The sequence below is a fragment of the Rhinopithecus roxellana genome, chromosome 5 (assembly GCF_007565055.1).
Source record: "Rhinopithecus roxellana isolate Shanxi Qingling chromosome 5, ASM756505v1, whole genome shotgun sequence".
Classification (NCBI taxonomy): Eukaryota; Metazoa; Chordata; class Mammalia; order Primates; family Cercopithecidae; genus Rhinopithecus; species Rhinopithecus roxellana.
The window spans coordinates 110,853,138-110,870,935 of NC_044553.1; the positions used below are offsets into that span (position 1 = coordinate 110,853,138).

A 17,798-nucleotide genomic window follows, 5' to 3' on the forward strand; every position below is an offset into this window, starting at 1 on the left:
TAAAAATTGGCCTGATTTTAAATCTATTTACTAATTATTCCTGTGTAATAACAACAATGAAATAACAATCATTTTAAATTGTTAACTTATTTTACTGACAACGGAAATTGTGTTTGGGTTCTGACTTGCCATTTATTCAAAGCTTCTGCCAGTACCAATCTTTATTTTTATTTCATATTTGAAAACAAAAGTTCTTCTCTCCCTGCATTAGAAAAGAAAGAAGTTGCCTTTCTGTTTTATTTCTTGACAGTGTTACGATGTTTTGGGAAAACATCATGAAGACATGCAAACAAGAAAAGTATTTCCCAAATATGCAGCCACATGCTGCTATGTCACCAACCATTTATGATGCAATAGCAGCACTCACCTAAATTAAACCTAAGCAGTTTCTTCCAGAACTTTCATGGTACTGGATTTTGGCTACTGGTAAAGAACAACATCAACTATACACCTTAAGGAGGAAGGAAAGAAAATACACTTATGGTTATAAACTATGAAATGCATAATAATTCTTCTAAAGTAGGACTTGAATTACCATTATGGATATAGCACCAAACAAAACAGTAGGGCACATATTTCAATCCTGCTTCAGATAGATATTAGAAAACAAATTCTGAGCATTCTAACAGGGGACTGACCAGTATGCTAAAGGACATCAGGTAGAATAAAGAAAATATGCTTTGAAATGTATTTTGTATTCTAACTGGCTAATAGGGTTATGTGAAAGACATTATAGAAACATAGGTAATGCAGAAAAGAGGCTATAGTCTCAAGATTGTGAACTAAGAGGAAAAAAATCCAGGATCTTGTAGGTGGGGACAGCATTAAGTTAAATATGGGGTGAAGGGACTTTCTGTTCATGAGTAACCAGCCAACTTCATCCAAAAATGACTAAATTCAGGATAAAGAACTACATACTAATTTGGGAACATTAATAAGATAAGCATAATAAAACAAAAATAGGGAGGAAGGAATTTAGCCTTGCATGATTGAAAAATATAAAATGTGCAGGCTTGGTAGTAAGATAAATTAGACACTAGCCTAAATTTCCCAATTGGTTGAAGAAACTCAGACACTATAAATTATTTCAAACCTTTGATACTATATAATCTTTCAAAGCCCTACAGGCTAAAATTTGTGTGATCTTATTTACTTTGCTATTTAACTTAATAGTAGGGAATAGTTTCAGGAAAAAAACATCATATAGAATGGAAATACAATGGTCTACTAGGAATCTGACAGCTTACTGAGGAGATTTTTAAATCATAAAGTAGGGGTTGTCAAGCCTTTATCCATAGTTCAAATCCAACCTGCCACCTGCTTATATATGGCTTGCTAGGTAAAAATAATTTTTACGTTTTTAAAGAGTTGAAAAAAATCAAAAGGAGAATATTTTGAGACATAAAAACTAGATGAAATTCAAATTTCATGGTCCATAAATAAAATTTTATCAGAACGCAGCCAGCTCATTTGTTTATAGATTGTCTACGACTGATTTTTTACCATAAAGGCAGAATTAAGTAGTTGTTACAGGAACTAAATGCCTACAAAGTCCAAAATATACATTATTTGGCCCTTTACAGATAACATTTGCCAAATTTCTAACACAAACTACATTCCACATGGCTATTCTCTAAAATTTTAGAATTCCTATTTTAAAAGACTAGATCAAATGATTTATTTTGGTCCTTACACTCTGATAATGCTATTCCTTCATATTTCTAATGAATGTTAATAATTTTGTATTTAAAATTAGCATCTCATAATAGAGACAATTTTTATATTCTCAAGAAATCAATTTTCCTGATTCATAAAATTTATTAAGTATGATATATCCTTTTCTTCTGATCAGTTTCTGATTTAGAGTTTGTAATGGGCTCTCTGATTTGAAAAATAAATAATAGTTCCCATAGCAGACACAGTTCATTTATAACAATACTGAGAAAAAGTACATCAATGGATAAGTGTTAAGAAACAATTTCCTGGGAGCTTCTGAATTCTGCAAAGGTGTTAGCATTAAAACCTATTCTAGAATGATTCAACTTCTGCTTCTGACCATGAGAGAGTAAACAGTGCCAGGACAATCCTCTCACCATAAACAATTAGAATACAGCATAAAATACTGGAAAGGACTATTTTCAGACACAGGCAGTGTAGTACTATGATCCCTAAGAAAACAGAAATAAGGGGAGTCCTACCATCAACTCAGGCTCTCAGCCAGAAAGAAATTTACCATTTCAGTAACAGGAGAAAGAACTTAAACAGAGCTTGGCAATCTTGTTTACTTGGAGAGATAGAAAAAAGTGCAAGGAGGCCAAGAAGGCTAGAATTTATGGGGCAGAATTCCAGAGAAGAGGGAGACAGCTAAAGTAATCTGAATAGGGTTCTCCTGAGCATTTAGCTAGATAAAAATGTTACATGAAGCAGGGCAAATTTTTTTTTGAGACCAGAGAAGAACATCTAAGGAAAAAATGTTACCAGAGAGTTACAATACAAAGATTCTCAGAGCTGACACAGGACCAAGAGTTCAACAAGCTCCCTTCAGCAAGAAGGGAGAAATCCAAATATACAAAGCAATCAGCAGGGACCCCAGAAGGGCCAAACCACTGAGATAGGGGCCTAGTATAAAGGCTACTCTAGATACGCCTGAAAGGAGTGTTTAAGCCTACAACTGAACAAATTAATCTGTACTTAACAAAAATGCTTTCTGGGAAGAAGTCCAACATTCTTTAAAGATACACAACAAGATTAAGGATTCAAGTATTTAAATTCATAAATATTTATCATTTAATAAAAAAGTTACTGGACATAGTAAGAATCAGGGAAATGTGGCCCATAACCAGAAAAATATCAGTCAATAGAAAGAAACCCAGAAATGATAGAAATGATAGAATTGGCAGGCAAAGACATTAAAAGGGCTGTAAATAACTAGGCCCTATATTCAAAGACATAAATGAAAAAAGGATATAGTAGAGAGAGAAACAGAAGATTTTCAAAAAGAACCGAAAAATAACTTCTAGAGATAAAATATATAGAGAGAAATGAATATTTCACTAGATAGATAAGCAGTAGTTTATACACAGAAGAAAAAGAAGGTAGTGAATTTGAAAACACAGCAATATAATTTACCAAAAACGGTCAGAGAGAAAAAAATGACTGTGAGACAATGGAAGAATACTGTTGTAAAGGTCTTACATTATATGAGAAATGGTATAATATTATGTAATGGTAGATTATAATAAGTTAAAGAGGCATATATAATTATAAAGGAATCAGTAAAATAAGTAGAACAAAGCCAATAAGGAAATGACTGAGCCAATAGTGGAGGTTAGATAGAATGCCAAAGCTTACTTAATTCAAAGGAAGCGTTAATAGAAAACAAATAGAAAGATGGTAGATTTAAACCCAATCAAATTAGCAACACATTAAATGTAAATCATATAAATATTTCAATTAAAAGACATAAAAAAGTAAGAACCAAACATATGCCGTCTATAAAAGTCTCACACTAAAAACAAGAAAGTAAGTTAAAACTAAAAGGATAATTAGTCAGGCATGGTGGCGGGTGCCTGTAATCCCAGCTACTCCGGAGGCTGAGGCACGAGAATCACTTGACCTGGGATGTGGAGGTTGTAGTGAGCTGAGATCATGCCATTGCACTCCAGCCTCGGTCAACAAGAGCGAAACTCTGTCTCAAAAAAGAAAAAAATAAATAAGAAGTAAAAGGACAGAAGATATGCCATGCAAACTGAAATCTTAAGAAAGCTGGAAGAGCTGTAATTATACTAGACAATTATACTAAATTAAAAAAGATACATGTTATCAGAGACACTGAGGGACATTTCATAATGATCAAGGGGTAAATTCATTAGAAGACAGAACAAATCTAAATGTGTATGCACACAATGCTAGACCTACAAAATACACAAAGCAAAAACTGACAGAACTGAAGGGAGAAACAAACAATAACAGTTGGAGACATCAACATTCTCTCATTAACTGAAAGAATAAATATGATGACAAAAGTGCAGCAAGGATAAAGAAGACTTAAGCAGCACTCTCAACTGAATTGCAATCTATAAAATATTCCAATCGACAAAAGCAAAATATAAATTTTTACAATGCCCATGAAACATTTGCCAAGACAGACTATGCACCAATTGATAAATAGGTCTTACAAATTAAAAGAATTGAAACTATACACAGTGCCTTATCACAATGGAATTAGAATTCAATAAGTGAAAGATATCTAGAAAATTCCCAAATATTTAGAAATCAATTAGGGGCCAGGCGCAGTGCCTCACGCCTGTAACCCCAGCACTTTGGAAGGCTGAGGTGGGTGGATCACCTGAGGTCAGGAGTTCAAGACCAGCCTGGCCAACATGGAGAAACCCCATCTCTACTAAAAACAAAAAATTAGCCAGTGTGGTGGCGCATGCCTGTAATCCCAGCTACTTGGGAGGATGAGGTAGGAGAGTTGCTTGAACCTGGGAGGCGGAGATTGTGGTGAGCCAAGATCATGTCACTGCACTCCAGCCTGGGCAACAAGAGCGAAACTCGGTCTCAAAAAAAAAAAAAAAAAAAAAAGAAATCAAGCAATATATTTCTAAAATAATCTATGGACAAAATAAGAAATTATGAGAGAAATTAGAAAATATTTTGAGCTAAATGAAAACTCAACATATAAAAGTTTGTAAAATGCCGTTAAAAAGGTGCTTTGAGGAAATTTATAGTTTTCTATTCCTTTATTAGGGAAGAAAAGGTCTAAACTCAATTATCTAACCTCACACCACAGGAAGCTAGAAAAAAGGAGGAAATTAAGCCAAAGTAAATGCAAAGTTAACAAAATAACAAAGAAGGGAAATTTAAAAAAAAAGATATCTGAAAAATAGAGAAAAATCAATGCAACCAAAAACTGTTATTTGAGAGAAAATTAATGAAATTGGTAAACTTGTAGGTAGACTGAACAAGAGAAGAAACAGAAAATCACCAATATTAGGAATAAAAGGAGAGACTATCACTAAAGAATCTACAGACATTAAAAAAAAAAGACTACTATAAATGATTTTATGCCAATACGTTTGACAACTAAGATAAAATGGACAAATTCCTTAAAAGATACGGATTACCAATACTGACTTAATAGGTAATCTGAAATCTATGAAACAAATACTACAACTATTAAATAATTTTAGTAAGATTGCAGAATAGAAAGTCAATACACAAATATCTATTTTATTTCTATAGCAACAAGCAGAAATTTAAACATTCAAGTACCATTTATAATAACATTAAAAACATGAAATATTAAATTTATCAAAGAATTAGAATTTGTAAAACCTTCCCACAAAGAAAACTCCGGGCCAGGCGCGGTGGCTCACGCCTGTAATCCCAGCACTTTGAGAGTCCAACTCAGGCAGATCACGAGGTCAGGAGTTCGAGACCAGCCTGACCAACTTGGTGAAACCCTGTCTCTACTAAAAATACAAAAATTAGCTGGGTGTGGTGGCATGCACCTGCAATCCCAGATGTTCAGGAGGCTGAGGCAGGATAATCACGTGAACCTGGGAGGCGGAGGTTGCAATGAGCCGAGATTGCGCCAGTGCACTCCAGCCTGGGTGATAGAATGAGACTCCATCTCAAAAAAAAAAAAAAAAAAAAAAAGGAAAAAGAAAGAAAACTCTAGCTCCCAAAAGATTTGTTGGTGAATTCTATCAAACATGTAAATGAAAAATACCAAACCCACATAAACTCTTCCAGAGAGTAGAGAAGCAAACACTTCCAAACTGATGTTATAATAACCAGTATTGGATTGATTCTAAAACTAGAAAAAAAATTCAAAAAAGAACCCTATCCCTCATAAACACAGATACCAAAAAAAAAAAATTCTTAAAAATAGCAAATGAAATTCAGCAATATATAAAAAAGAACGCAAGGTTGATTTTACATCTCAAACAAATTAATGTAACCATTGTATTAGTCCATTCTTGCATTGCTATAAAGAACTGAGACTGAGTAATATATGGAGAAAAGAGGTTTAATTGACTTGCAGTTCCACATGCTGTACAGGAAGCATGGCTGGGCAGGCCTCAGGAAACTTATAATCACAGCAGAAGATGAAGAGGAAGCAGGCACATCTTCAAATGGCAGAGCAGAAGAGCAAGAGAGAAGGAGGAAGTGCTACACACTTTTAAATAATCAGATCTCGTGAGAACTCACTATTACGAGAACAGCAAGTCGAGAAGTCAGTCCCCATGATCCACTCACCTCCTACCAGGCCACTCCTCCAACAGTGTTGGAGCATTACAATTTGACAAACTGGAGGATTACAATTTGACATGAGATTTGGGTGGGGACACAGAGTCAAACCATATCAGCCATATTAACAGAATCAAAGAGAAAACCAATATTTTCATTTCAATAAATAAAGACAAAAAAGCATTTAACAAATTTCAATACTCATTCATAACAAAAACTTTGGGAAATGCAGAATAGAAAAGAACTTCATTAATTTTAAAAAGGGCATCTGTAAAATATACATAGCCAACATCATACTTAGTGAAAAACCAAATGATTTTCTCCTAACATTGGGAACCAGGCAAAGATGTTCACTTCTGTTCAGCATTACAATGGAGGTCATAACTAGTGTAATGAGACAAGAGAAAAATAATGAAAAGCATAAAGATGGGAAAGAAAGAGGTTAAAATGTCTTTATTTACAGAAGACATGATTATATGCATAGAAAATCCTAAGGAAACCTACAAAAGAAATACCACAACTGTTGAGTGATTTTAGCAAGATCACAAATAAGAAAGTCAGCATACAAATATCTGTTCTATTTCTATATCTAACAACAAGTAAAAACGTTAAATACCATTGGTAATAGCATTAAAAAACATGAAATACTTGAGTTTAACAAATTATGAATCTAGCAAAATATGAGAAATGCTTATAAAATGCTATCTTAAACACTGCTAGGACAAATCAAAGAAAACTGAAATAAATGAATACATCAGGTTAACGGATTGGAAGACTCAACATTATTAATGTGGCAATTCTTCCCAAATTAGGTCTACAGATTCAATCCAACACCAATCAAAATCCTAGGTTTTATTCATAGAAACATACAAGCTGGTTCTAAAATATATACGGTATTTGTCTTTCTGTGCCTGGCTTATTTCTCTTAACAGAATGTCCTCCAGTTCCATCTATGTTGTTACAAATGAGAGGATTTCATTCTTTTTTATGGTTCAATAATATGCCATTGGGCATATGTAGCACATTTTCTTTATCCATTCATCTACTGATGGACACTTAACGTTAAGTGAAATGTGCCAGCCACAGAAAGTCAAATATTACATGTTCTCACTGTTACAAGACAGTTTAAAAAATTGATCTCAAGGAAGTAGAGAGGAGAATGATGGTTACCAGAGGCTTGGAAGGGTAGTGGAGGGTGGAGGATAGATGGCTGGTTAATGAGTGTAAAAATACAGTTAGAGGCTGGGCGCGGTGGTTCACGCCTGTAATCCCAGCACTTTGGGAGGCCGAGATGGGTGGATACTTGAGGTCAGGAGTTCGAGACCAGCCTGGCCAACATGATGAAACCCGGTCTCTATTAAAAACAGAAAAATCAGCCAGGCATGGTGGCGCATGCCTGTAATCCCAGCTACTTGGGAGGCTGAGGTAGAGGTTGCAGTGAACCAACATCACGCCACTGCCTAGCCTGGGCAATAGAATGAAACTCCATCTCAAAAAAAAATTTTTTTAACTCCAAAATATAGTTAGATAGTAGAAATAAGATAATAGTGTTTGGTAGCACAAAAGGGAGACTATAGTTAACAATAATTTAATGTATATTTCAACATAACTATAGGAGTAGATTCAGAATGCTTCCCACACAAAAAAAATGATAAATGTTTTGAGTTGATGGAGATACCAATTACCCTGATTTGATCATTACACATTGTATGCTTGTATCAAAATATCACATGTACCCCACAAATATGTACAACTATTGTGTATGCATAACAATTTTTAAAAATGTATATGAAAACCCAAATGAAAAAATAATTTTGAAAATAAAGAATGAAGTATGAATACTTCTAATAACTGACCTCTAGATTTATAACTAAGCTAGAGCAATTGAGATAGTTTGATCATGGCCTGCAGATAAACATACAAATGGAACATAATAGAGAATACAAAAATAGACCTACAAGTATATGCTACATTGATTTTCAACAAAAGTGTCAAGCTAATTCAATATAGGAAGATAATATTTTCAACAAATGGTGTAGAATAGGATATTTACCTGGCATGAAAATGAACTCTCCCTTTACCTCACACCATATATATAAACTCAAAATGCATCATAAACCTAAGAGTGAAACTACGAAACATCAAGAAAAAAGAAAAAGGAAATGATGTTATGACCTTAGGATAAAGAGAAACCATAAAAACACAAAACAGAACTCACCTCATAAACTGTAATTTATAAAAATTATAAACTTCTGCTGTTTTAAAAACAGAATTAGAAAAATTAAGTGGCCAGTAAGTACATGAAACAATTAAAACCATAAGATACCACTTCATATACACAGAAAAGATAAATGTAGAAAGACTGACAATTTCAAATATTGGCAAGAATGTCGAGCTGTGGTGTCTCTGTCAGTAGCTACTGTATTGGATGATGCAAATACAGAAAATTTTTTATTACTGCAGAAAGTTCTATAGGACAACAATGATGTAGAGTATCTGAAATGCTCATAAATTGCTGCTAGGAATGGAAAATTTTATCAACATTTTTAAAAAGTTCGGCAGCTTCTTCCAAAGTTTAAAATAAAATTTAAAAACTTACCAAAGAACCAAATAGTTTCGCTCCTAGGTATTTACTCCACAGAGTTGGCATCATCAGAGGCCTAGTAGGAAGCTGAAACTCCCACCCCTACCCACAACAGGTGCCTCCTGCCAAGTGTCACTGGAGGATGATTAGGACCCTGAACTTATTCCTCTACCTGACAGTAATGAGGCAACATCCTTTCCCCCTGCCAGTATACTATCAAAAGAGACCTGCCGAAACAGAAGACTTAAATGAAATGCAAAATCTCATGACATAATGTCCAAAATGTCTAGGTTTTGACCGAAAACCATTTGCCATATCAAGAATCAGGAAAATCATAACTTGAATGAAAAAAGACAATCAATGGATACCAACACCAAGATAACAGACATAAGAATTATCTTACAAGGGAGGAAAAATGGCAGATGGGGGCAGGACTAACTTCAGCTCCCAGTTGGATGGATACAGTAGCATGTGGAGACCCACATCATGAACTTCTGCTCCAACAACTACCGCAGGAACATACCAGGAAAGTCAAGATAATCCACAGACCCTTTGAAGGAGCTGGATTGCTGCTGTAGGCTCTGTAGGACAGCCAAGGAACTGTGAGTCAGCTAGTTTTCTCAGTGGGGAGGCTTATAGCCTGGGACAAAGTTCTCAGCCCTCCTCTCTGGCTGCCTGGAAATCAACTCGTGTTGTTGGTTGGGGGGTACAGTGGGAGTGGGACCAGCCTTTTGGGCTGTAGACTGCATGGGAGCTGTGTGAGGGCTCTGGCTGCAGGCTTTCTCTACTTCCCTGGCAACCTGTGTGATGCAGCAGAGGCAGCCATAATCTTCCTGGGAACATAATTGCACTTGCCTGGGAAATATACCCCCATCCCCTACAGCAGCCACATCAATTCCTGCCCAAGGAGAGTCTGAACTCAGACACACCTAACCCTGTCCACATCTGATGGTCCTGCTGGTAGCTGAAGACGAATGATATAACCTCTTGAGAGGTCTATGGCTCCAACCTCCACCTCATCCTCCCTATACTAACGCAGTTGATATGCTCTTGAAAGCAGCACCTCCTATCTGGAGGCCAACCAACACAAAACCAGCTCAGGTCACAAAAATACAACCAGGAACCCTCACAGTATCCACTTCATGCCCCTGCTACCTCCACCAGACCAAGTGTTGGTATCCATGGCTGAGAGACCTGAAGACAGATCACATCATAAGACTCTGCAGATACTCCCCAGTACCAGCCCAGAGCCTGATAGCTCTGCTGGATGGCTAGATCCAGAAGAGAAACAACAATCACTTCAGTTCAGCTCTCAGAAATTCCCATCCCTATGGGAAAGGGAAGAGCACCACATGAAGGGAGCAACCTGTGGGACCAAAGAATCTGAACAGCAGCCTTTGAGTCCCAGATCTTCCCTTTGATACAGTCTACCCGAATAAGAAGGAACCAGAAAAACAATTTTTGTAATAGATAAAACAAGGTTCTTTAACACCCCCAAGAGATCACACTAGCTCACCAACAATGGATCCAAACCAGGAAAAAAAATCTCTGAATTGCCAGAAAAAGAATTCAGAAAGTTGACTATTAAGCCAATTGAGTAGGCATCAGAGAAAGGTCAAGTCCAAGAAATAAAAAAAAGATACAGGATATGAATGGAAAAATCTCCAGTGCAATACATAGCGTAAATAAAAACTAATTACAACTTCTGGAAATGAAGGGCACACTTAGAGAATTGCAAAATGCACTGGAATGTCTCAGAAATAGAATTGAACAAGTAGAAGAAAGAACTTCAAGCTTGAAGACAAGGCTTTTGAATTAACCCAATCTGATAAAGACAAAGAAGAAAAAAGAATTTTTTAAAAATGAACAAGCCAGGCACAGTGGCTCATGCCTATAATCCCAACACTCTGGGAGGCTGAGGAGGGCAGATCACTTGATGTCAGGAGTTTGAGACCAGTCTGGCCAACACGGTGAAACCCCGTCTCTACTGAAGTACAAAAATGAGCTGGGTGTGGCGGTGTGTGCCTGTAATCCCAGCTATGTGGGAGGTTGAGGTAGGAGAACCACTTGAACCTGGGAGGCGGAGGATGCAGTGAGCTGAGACTGCGCCACTGCATTTCAGTCTGGATGACAGAGCAAGACTTCATCTCAAAAAAACAAAAACAACAACAACAAAAAAAACAAAGCTTCCAAGAAGTTTGACATTATGTTAAATGACCAAATTTAAGAATAACTGGTGTTTCTGAGGAATAAGAGAAATCTAAAAGTTTGGAAAACATGTTTGAGAGAATAATTGAGGAAAATTTTCTTGGCCTTGCTAGGGATCTAGACATCCAAATACAAAAAGCTCAAAGAACTCCTGGGAAATTTCATTGCAAAAAGATCACCACCTAGGCACACAGTCATCAGGTTATCTAAAGTCATGATGAAGGAAAGAATCTTAAGGGCTGTGAGGCAAAAGTATCAAGTAACCTATAAAGAAAAACCTATGAGATTAACAGCAGATTTCATAGCAGAAACCCTACAAGCTAGAAGGGACTGGGATCCTATCTTTAGCCTCCTTAAACAAAAATAATTATCAGTCAAGAATTTTGTATGCAACAAAACTAGGCTTCATAAATGAAGAAAATATATGATATTCTTCAGACAAACAACTGCTGAGAGAATTAGCCACTACCAAGCCAGCACTACAAGCACTGCTAAAAGGAGCTCTAAGTCTTGAAAAAAATCCTCCAAATACACCCAAATCGAATATCCTTAAAGCATAAATCTCACAGGACCTATAAAACAACACCACAATGAAAAAAAAAAAAGTTATTCAGGCAATAAATAGAACAATGAATAGAATCTCAATACTAACTTTGAAAGTAATGGGCCTAAATGCTCCACTTAAAAGATAAGAGAATGGCAGTAACCATTCTCTAATGGCAGTATTGAGATGTGAGGTACTATTCTATTCATTGTTCTATTTATTGCCTGAATACCTTTTTTTTTCATTGTGTTGTTGTTGTATAGGTCCTGTGAGATTTATGCTTTAAGGATATTCGATTTGGGTGTATTTGGAGGATTTGATGAGGAGGGAAGGTCTTTTATTGGAGAGTATACAGTACAAGCAGATCATTCTGTCTCAGAGGTGCTAATAAAATTAGAAGACCCTTTATTTTCCAGTAACGAAGTTATAAATATCAGCTTGTTCATCCAAGCCACTGGCTGAGGTGTTAGGGAAGAGGAAGAGGGTGGTAGAGGAGATAAGACAGTAGGGAAAGACAAGGGCCCGTGCTCTTAGTGGGGAAAACTCTTGGAGCCATTCTCTTTTTTGAGCTTTGAACTCTGAAACCATTGTCGGCAGGGTTCAGTCACTGACAGCACAAGTTTCACTGAATTGATCTAAGAGTTTAGTGATTTCAAAAGCCTTGGTCTCAGGAGAAGATTAAACTTCCATATTGGGCAGTGGTTCACTTTAAAACACACACACACACACACACACACACACACACACACACACACACACAATTTTTTAAGAAATCCTAAGAAGTAACTGATACCCAAAATGCTCTGTCTTGAGTCATGAGATCCATCAGTTCTTGATATTGTCTAGACTTGCATCTAGAGCTACATTGTAAAATCCTTTTAGGCATGTGTTAGATTTCTGTGTAAACTTTGTTTAAATGTAAACTTCATACTACACTGTCAGTTTTTGTCTTAATAAAACTATAGATTTATATAAAAAAAAAAGAGAATGGCAGAATGGATAAGACTTCAGTAATTAAGTATCTGCTGTCTTCAAGAGACTCACCTGACACATAAGGACTCACATAAAGTTAAGGTAATGGGGTGGAAAAAGATACTCCATGCAAATGGGCACCAGAAGCAAGCAGGAGTAGCTATTCTTATATCAGACAAAACAAACTTTAGAGCAACAACTGTTAAAAAAGATAAAGAGAGACACTACATAATGATAAAAGGTCTAATACAACAGGAAAATATCACAATCCTAAATAGATATGCACCTAACACTGGAGCTCCCAATTTATGAAACAATTACTACTAGATCTAAGAAATTAGATAGGCAGCAACAAAATAATAGTGGGAGACTTCGATACTTCACTGACAGCACTAAACAGGTAATCAAGACATAAAAGTCAACAAAGAAACAACTGGCTTAAAAAACGTTTACATAACATTCTACCCAATGACTACAGAATACACATTCTATTCATCAACACATGGAACATTCTCCAAGACAGACCATACGACAGGCCACAAACTCTCAACAAATTTAAGAAAATCGAAATTATACGAAGCACTCTATTAGACCACAGTGGAATAAAATTGGAAATCAACTTCAAAAGGAACCCTCAAAACCACGCAAATATACGGAAATTAAATAACATGTTCCTGAATGATCACTGAGTCAAAAATGAAATCAAGATGGAAATTAACAAACTATTTGAACTGAACAATAATAGTGACACAACCTATAAAAACCTCTGGGATATAGCAAAGGCAGTGCTAACAGGAAATTCATAGCATTAAATGCCTACATCGATTAAGTCTGAAAGAGCACAAACAAGACAACCTAAGGTCACACCTCAAGGAGCTAGAGAAACAAGAACAAACCAAACGCAAGCCCAGCAGAAGAAAATAAGCAATCAAGATCAGAGCAGAACTAAATGAAATTGCAACAAACAAAAAAATACAAAAGATAAATACAACAAAAAGATGGTTATTTGAAAAGATAAATAAAATTGATAGACCAGTAGTGGGATTAACCAAGAAAGAAGAGAGAAGATCCAAATAAGCTCAATTATAAACAAAATGGGAGATACAACAGCCAATATTACAGAAATACAAAATATCACTCAAGGCTACTATGAACACCTTTATGTGCATGAACTAGAAAACTAGAGGAGATAGATAAATTCCTGGAAATATACAACCCTCCTAGGTTAAACCAGGAAGAAACATAAACTCTGAACAGACCAATAACAAGCAATAAGACTGAAATGGTAATTTAAAAGTTACCAACAAAAAAAGTCCAGGACTAGATGGATTCATAGCTGAATTCTATCAGACATTTAAAGAAGAACTGGTTACCAATCCTATTGACACTACTCCAAAAGACACGGAAAGAGGGAATCCTCCTGAAATCATTCTATGAAGCCAGTATCACCCTAATACCAAAACCAGAAAAGGACATAACCAAAAAAAGAAAACTACAAACCAATATCCCTGATGAACATAGATGCAAAAATCCTTAACAAAATACTAGCTAAACGAATCCAACAGCAGATCAAAAAGATAATCCACCATGATCAAGTGGGTTTCATACCAGGGATGCAGGGATGGTTTAACATCGGCAAGTCAATAAATGTGATACACCACATAAAAAGAATTAAAAACAAAAATCACATGATCAGCTCAATAGATGTGGAAAAAGCATTTCACAAAATCCAGCATCCCTTTATGTATGATTAAAACCCTCAGCAAAATTGGTAAAGAAGGAATATACTTTAAGGTAATAAAAACCATCTATGACAAGCCCACAGCTAACACTATAATGAATGGGGAACAGTTGAAAGCATTCCCCCTGAAAACTGGAACAGGACACGGATGTCCACTTTCACCACTTCTATTCAACACAGTACTGGAAGTCCTAGTCAGAAAAATTAGACAAGAGAAAGAAATAAAGGGCATCCAAATTGGCAAAGAGAAGTCAAACTGTCGCTATTTCTTGATGACATAATCATATACCTAGAAAACCCTGAAAGACTCATCCAAAAAGCTCCTGAACTAGTAAATGAATTCAGCAAAGTTTCAGGATACAAAATTAATGTATACAAATCAGTAGCCCTGCTATACATCAACAGCAACCAAGCTGAGAATCAAATCAAGAAATCAACCCTTTTTATAATAGCTGTTAAAACAAAAACAAAAACAAAAAACTTAGAAATACACTTAATCAAGAGGTGAAAGTGAACAGGAATCTGTTGTATTTATACATATTTTTCACCCTTCTGTCATCCTTCCTTCCTCATTATCCACGATTCCTGTATTATTTGAGATCTTTTTTCATTTCCTTTCTGCTTAGAGAATTTTCTTTATTCTTTTAGAGCAGGTATGCTAGTGAGAAATTATCCTTTCTCTATAAATATTTTTATTTTTTTCTTCATTGCTGTAGGATATTTTTGCTGGATATAGAACTCTGAGTTAACAAGTCTTTTCTCCTAGCACCTGAAAGATATCGTGCCAGTTCCTTCTGGCTTCCATGGTTTTTAATGAGAAATTTACTGTCGTTAAACTGTTTTTCCCCTCTAGGGAAAATGTTATTTTTCTGTTGCTGCTTTCAAGATTTCTTCTGTCTTCAGTTTTCAGAAGTTTGACTTTGATGTGTTTTGGCATGGATTGATTTGGGGTTTACACTGTTTGGGGTTTACTTGGCTTCTTGAATCTGTAGATTTATGTCTTTTGAGAACTTTTCAGTCATATTTTTTCAAATTATTTTTCAGTTTTGTCCTTTTTCTCCTCTCCTTTTGAGACTCTGATGACAGGAATGTTAGTCTTTTATTATAGTTTCACGAGTCACCAGAGTTCTGTTATTTTTTGGTTTGTTTTCTTCCTATTGTTCAGACTGGCAAATTTCTATTGTTTTACTCTTTAGTATATTGATCCCTTCTTCTGTCACATCCATTCTGCTATTGAACCCATCCACTGACATTGATTTCAGTTATTGTAATTTTGGTTTTGTAATTTCATTATTTACATTCTATATTTCTCTGCTGAGACTTTCTTTACTCAGGCTTTCTGTTCTTTTCATTTGTTTCCAGTATGCTGGTAATTGCCCGTTGAAGCATTTTAATGGTGGCTGCCTTAAAATCCTTGTGAGATAACTTTTTCTTTCTTTAAAAAATACATTTTTTTCCTTTTTATTATTTTTAAATTTTATTTATTTATTTATTTATTTGAGACAGAGTCTCACTCTGTCGCCCAGGCTTCACTGCCATCTCAGTTCACTGCAACCTCTGTCTCCCGGGTTCAAGTGACTCTCCTGCCTCAGCCTCCTGAGTAGCTGGGATTACAGGCGTGTGCCATCACACCTGTCTAATTTTTGTATTTTTAGTAGAGACAGAATTTCACCGTGTTAGTCAGTATGGTCTTGATCTCCTGACCTCATGATCCACCCGCCTGGGCCTCCTGAAGTGTTGGGATTACAGGCGTGAGCCACCACACCCAGCCTCAGTTATTTCTTAAAATCTGTGTATAAGTGGACCCACTTGATTTAATTCATGTTGTTTAAGGATCAACTCTACATTACCAAGATGTACATATTTATTTTATTTTTGGAATTTTGTCTTATTTCAATAGGTTTTGGGGGAACAGGTGGTGTTTGGTTACATGAATCAATTCTTTAGTGGTGATTTATGAGATTTTGGTGCACCCATCACCCTAGAAGTACACGCTGTACCCAATGTGTAGTCTTTTATCCCTCATCTCCCTCTTCCTCTTCCCCCAAGTCCTCAAAGTTCATTGTATCATTCTTATGTCTTTGCGTGCTCATAGCTTAGCTTCCACTTATGAGTGAGAACATACTATGTTTTGTTTTCCATTCCTGAGTTACTTCACTTGGAATGATGGTCTCCAATTCCATCTAGGTTGCTGCAAATAGTTTCCTTTTCCTACTTTATGTTTTTGCCTCCTTTGTCAAGGATCAGTTGACTGTAAGTATTCACTTTATTTCTGGATTCCCTATTCTGTTCCATTGGTCTGTGTGCCTGTTTCTATTCTAGTACCATGCTGTTTTGGTGACTATGGCCTTATAGTATCATTTGAAGTTGGGTAATGTGGTGCCTCCAAATTTGTTCTTTTTGCTTAGTCTTGCTTTGGCTATGTGGGTTCTTTTGGTTCCATGTGAATTTTAGGATTTTTTTTTTCTAGTTCTGTGAAGAATGGTGGTGGTATTTTGATGGGAATTGCAGTGAATTTGTTGATTGCTTTTGGCAGTATGGTCATTATCACAATATTGATTCTACCCATCCATGAACATGGGATGTGTTTCTATTTGTTTTGTCATCTATAATTTCTTTCAGCAGTGTTTTGTAGTTTTCCTTGCAGAGGTCTTTCACTTTCACCTCCTGATTAAGTATATTTCTAAGTTTTTTGTTTTTGTTTTTGTTTTAACAGCTATTATAAAAAGGGTTGATTTCTTGATTTGATTCTCAGCTTGGTTGCTGTTGATGTATAGCAGGGCTACTGATTTGTATACATTAATTTTGTATCCTGAAACTTTGCTGAATTCATTTACTAGTTCAGGAGCTTTTTGGATGAGTCTTTCAGGGTTTTCTAGGTATATGATTATGTCATCAAGAAATAGCGACAGTTTGACTTCTCTTTGCCAATTTGGATGCCCTTTATTTCTTTCTCTTGTCTAATTTTTCTGACTAGGACTTCCAGTACTGTGTTGAATAGAAGTGGTGAAAGTGGACATCCGTGTCCTGTTCCAGTTTTCAGGGGGAATGCTTTCAACTGTTCCCCATTCATTACAGTGTTAGCTGTGGGCTTGTCATAGATGGTTTTTATTACCTTAAAGTATGTTCCTTCTTTACCAATTTTGCTGAGGGTTTTAATCATACTCCTTGACTTAGACACACATGGCCTCCTTGGCACAAAAGCCTGTGGGATGGAAAAACAAATTTGTTTTTAGGTTATTTTCTCCCTTTCCACCTTTCAGCATAGACTTAACTCCCTTAAACCCAGACATCTGCTGGGATCTGACCCCCAATAATTGGTTACCAGTGTTTCAGACAATCTGGATGTTCCAGTGATACCACTGAGACGGAGCCCCTCAAAAAAGCAGTGGTTCCGTTTCTAGACTGTGGATCTTCAGATAAATTCTGCCATTTCATTTCACTTCCTGAGTCAGGATTGGCTTGTTAAAAGTTGTTAAACAACATTCTAA

The 17,798-nt window shown here is 36.0% G+C and overlaps 1 protein-coding gene across 2 annotated transcripts in view; it reads right to left on the reverse strand.

The window, feature by feature from the left end:
* The window catches only part of PEAK1 (pseudopodium enriched atypical kinase 1), a 300,449-nt gene that overhangs the window by 142,012 nt on the left and 140,639 nt on the right, over positions 1-17,798 (reverse strand). The window contains exon 5 of one of the 2 annotated variants that reach the window (XM_030930492.1): positions 368-451. The exons of the other annotated variant lie outside the window; for it this stretch is intronic. The gene's annotated coding sequence lies outside the window, so the exon portion shown is untranslated. The remainder of the gene's footprint in view (positions 1-367; positions 452-17,798) is intronic. 2 annotated transcript variants of the gene reach the window in all.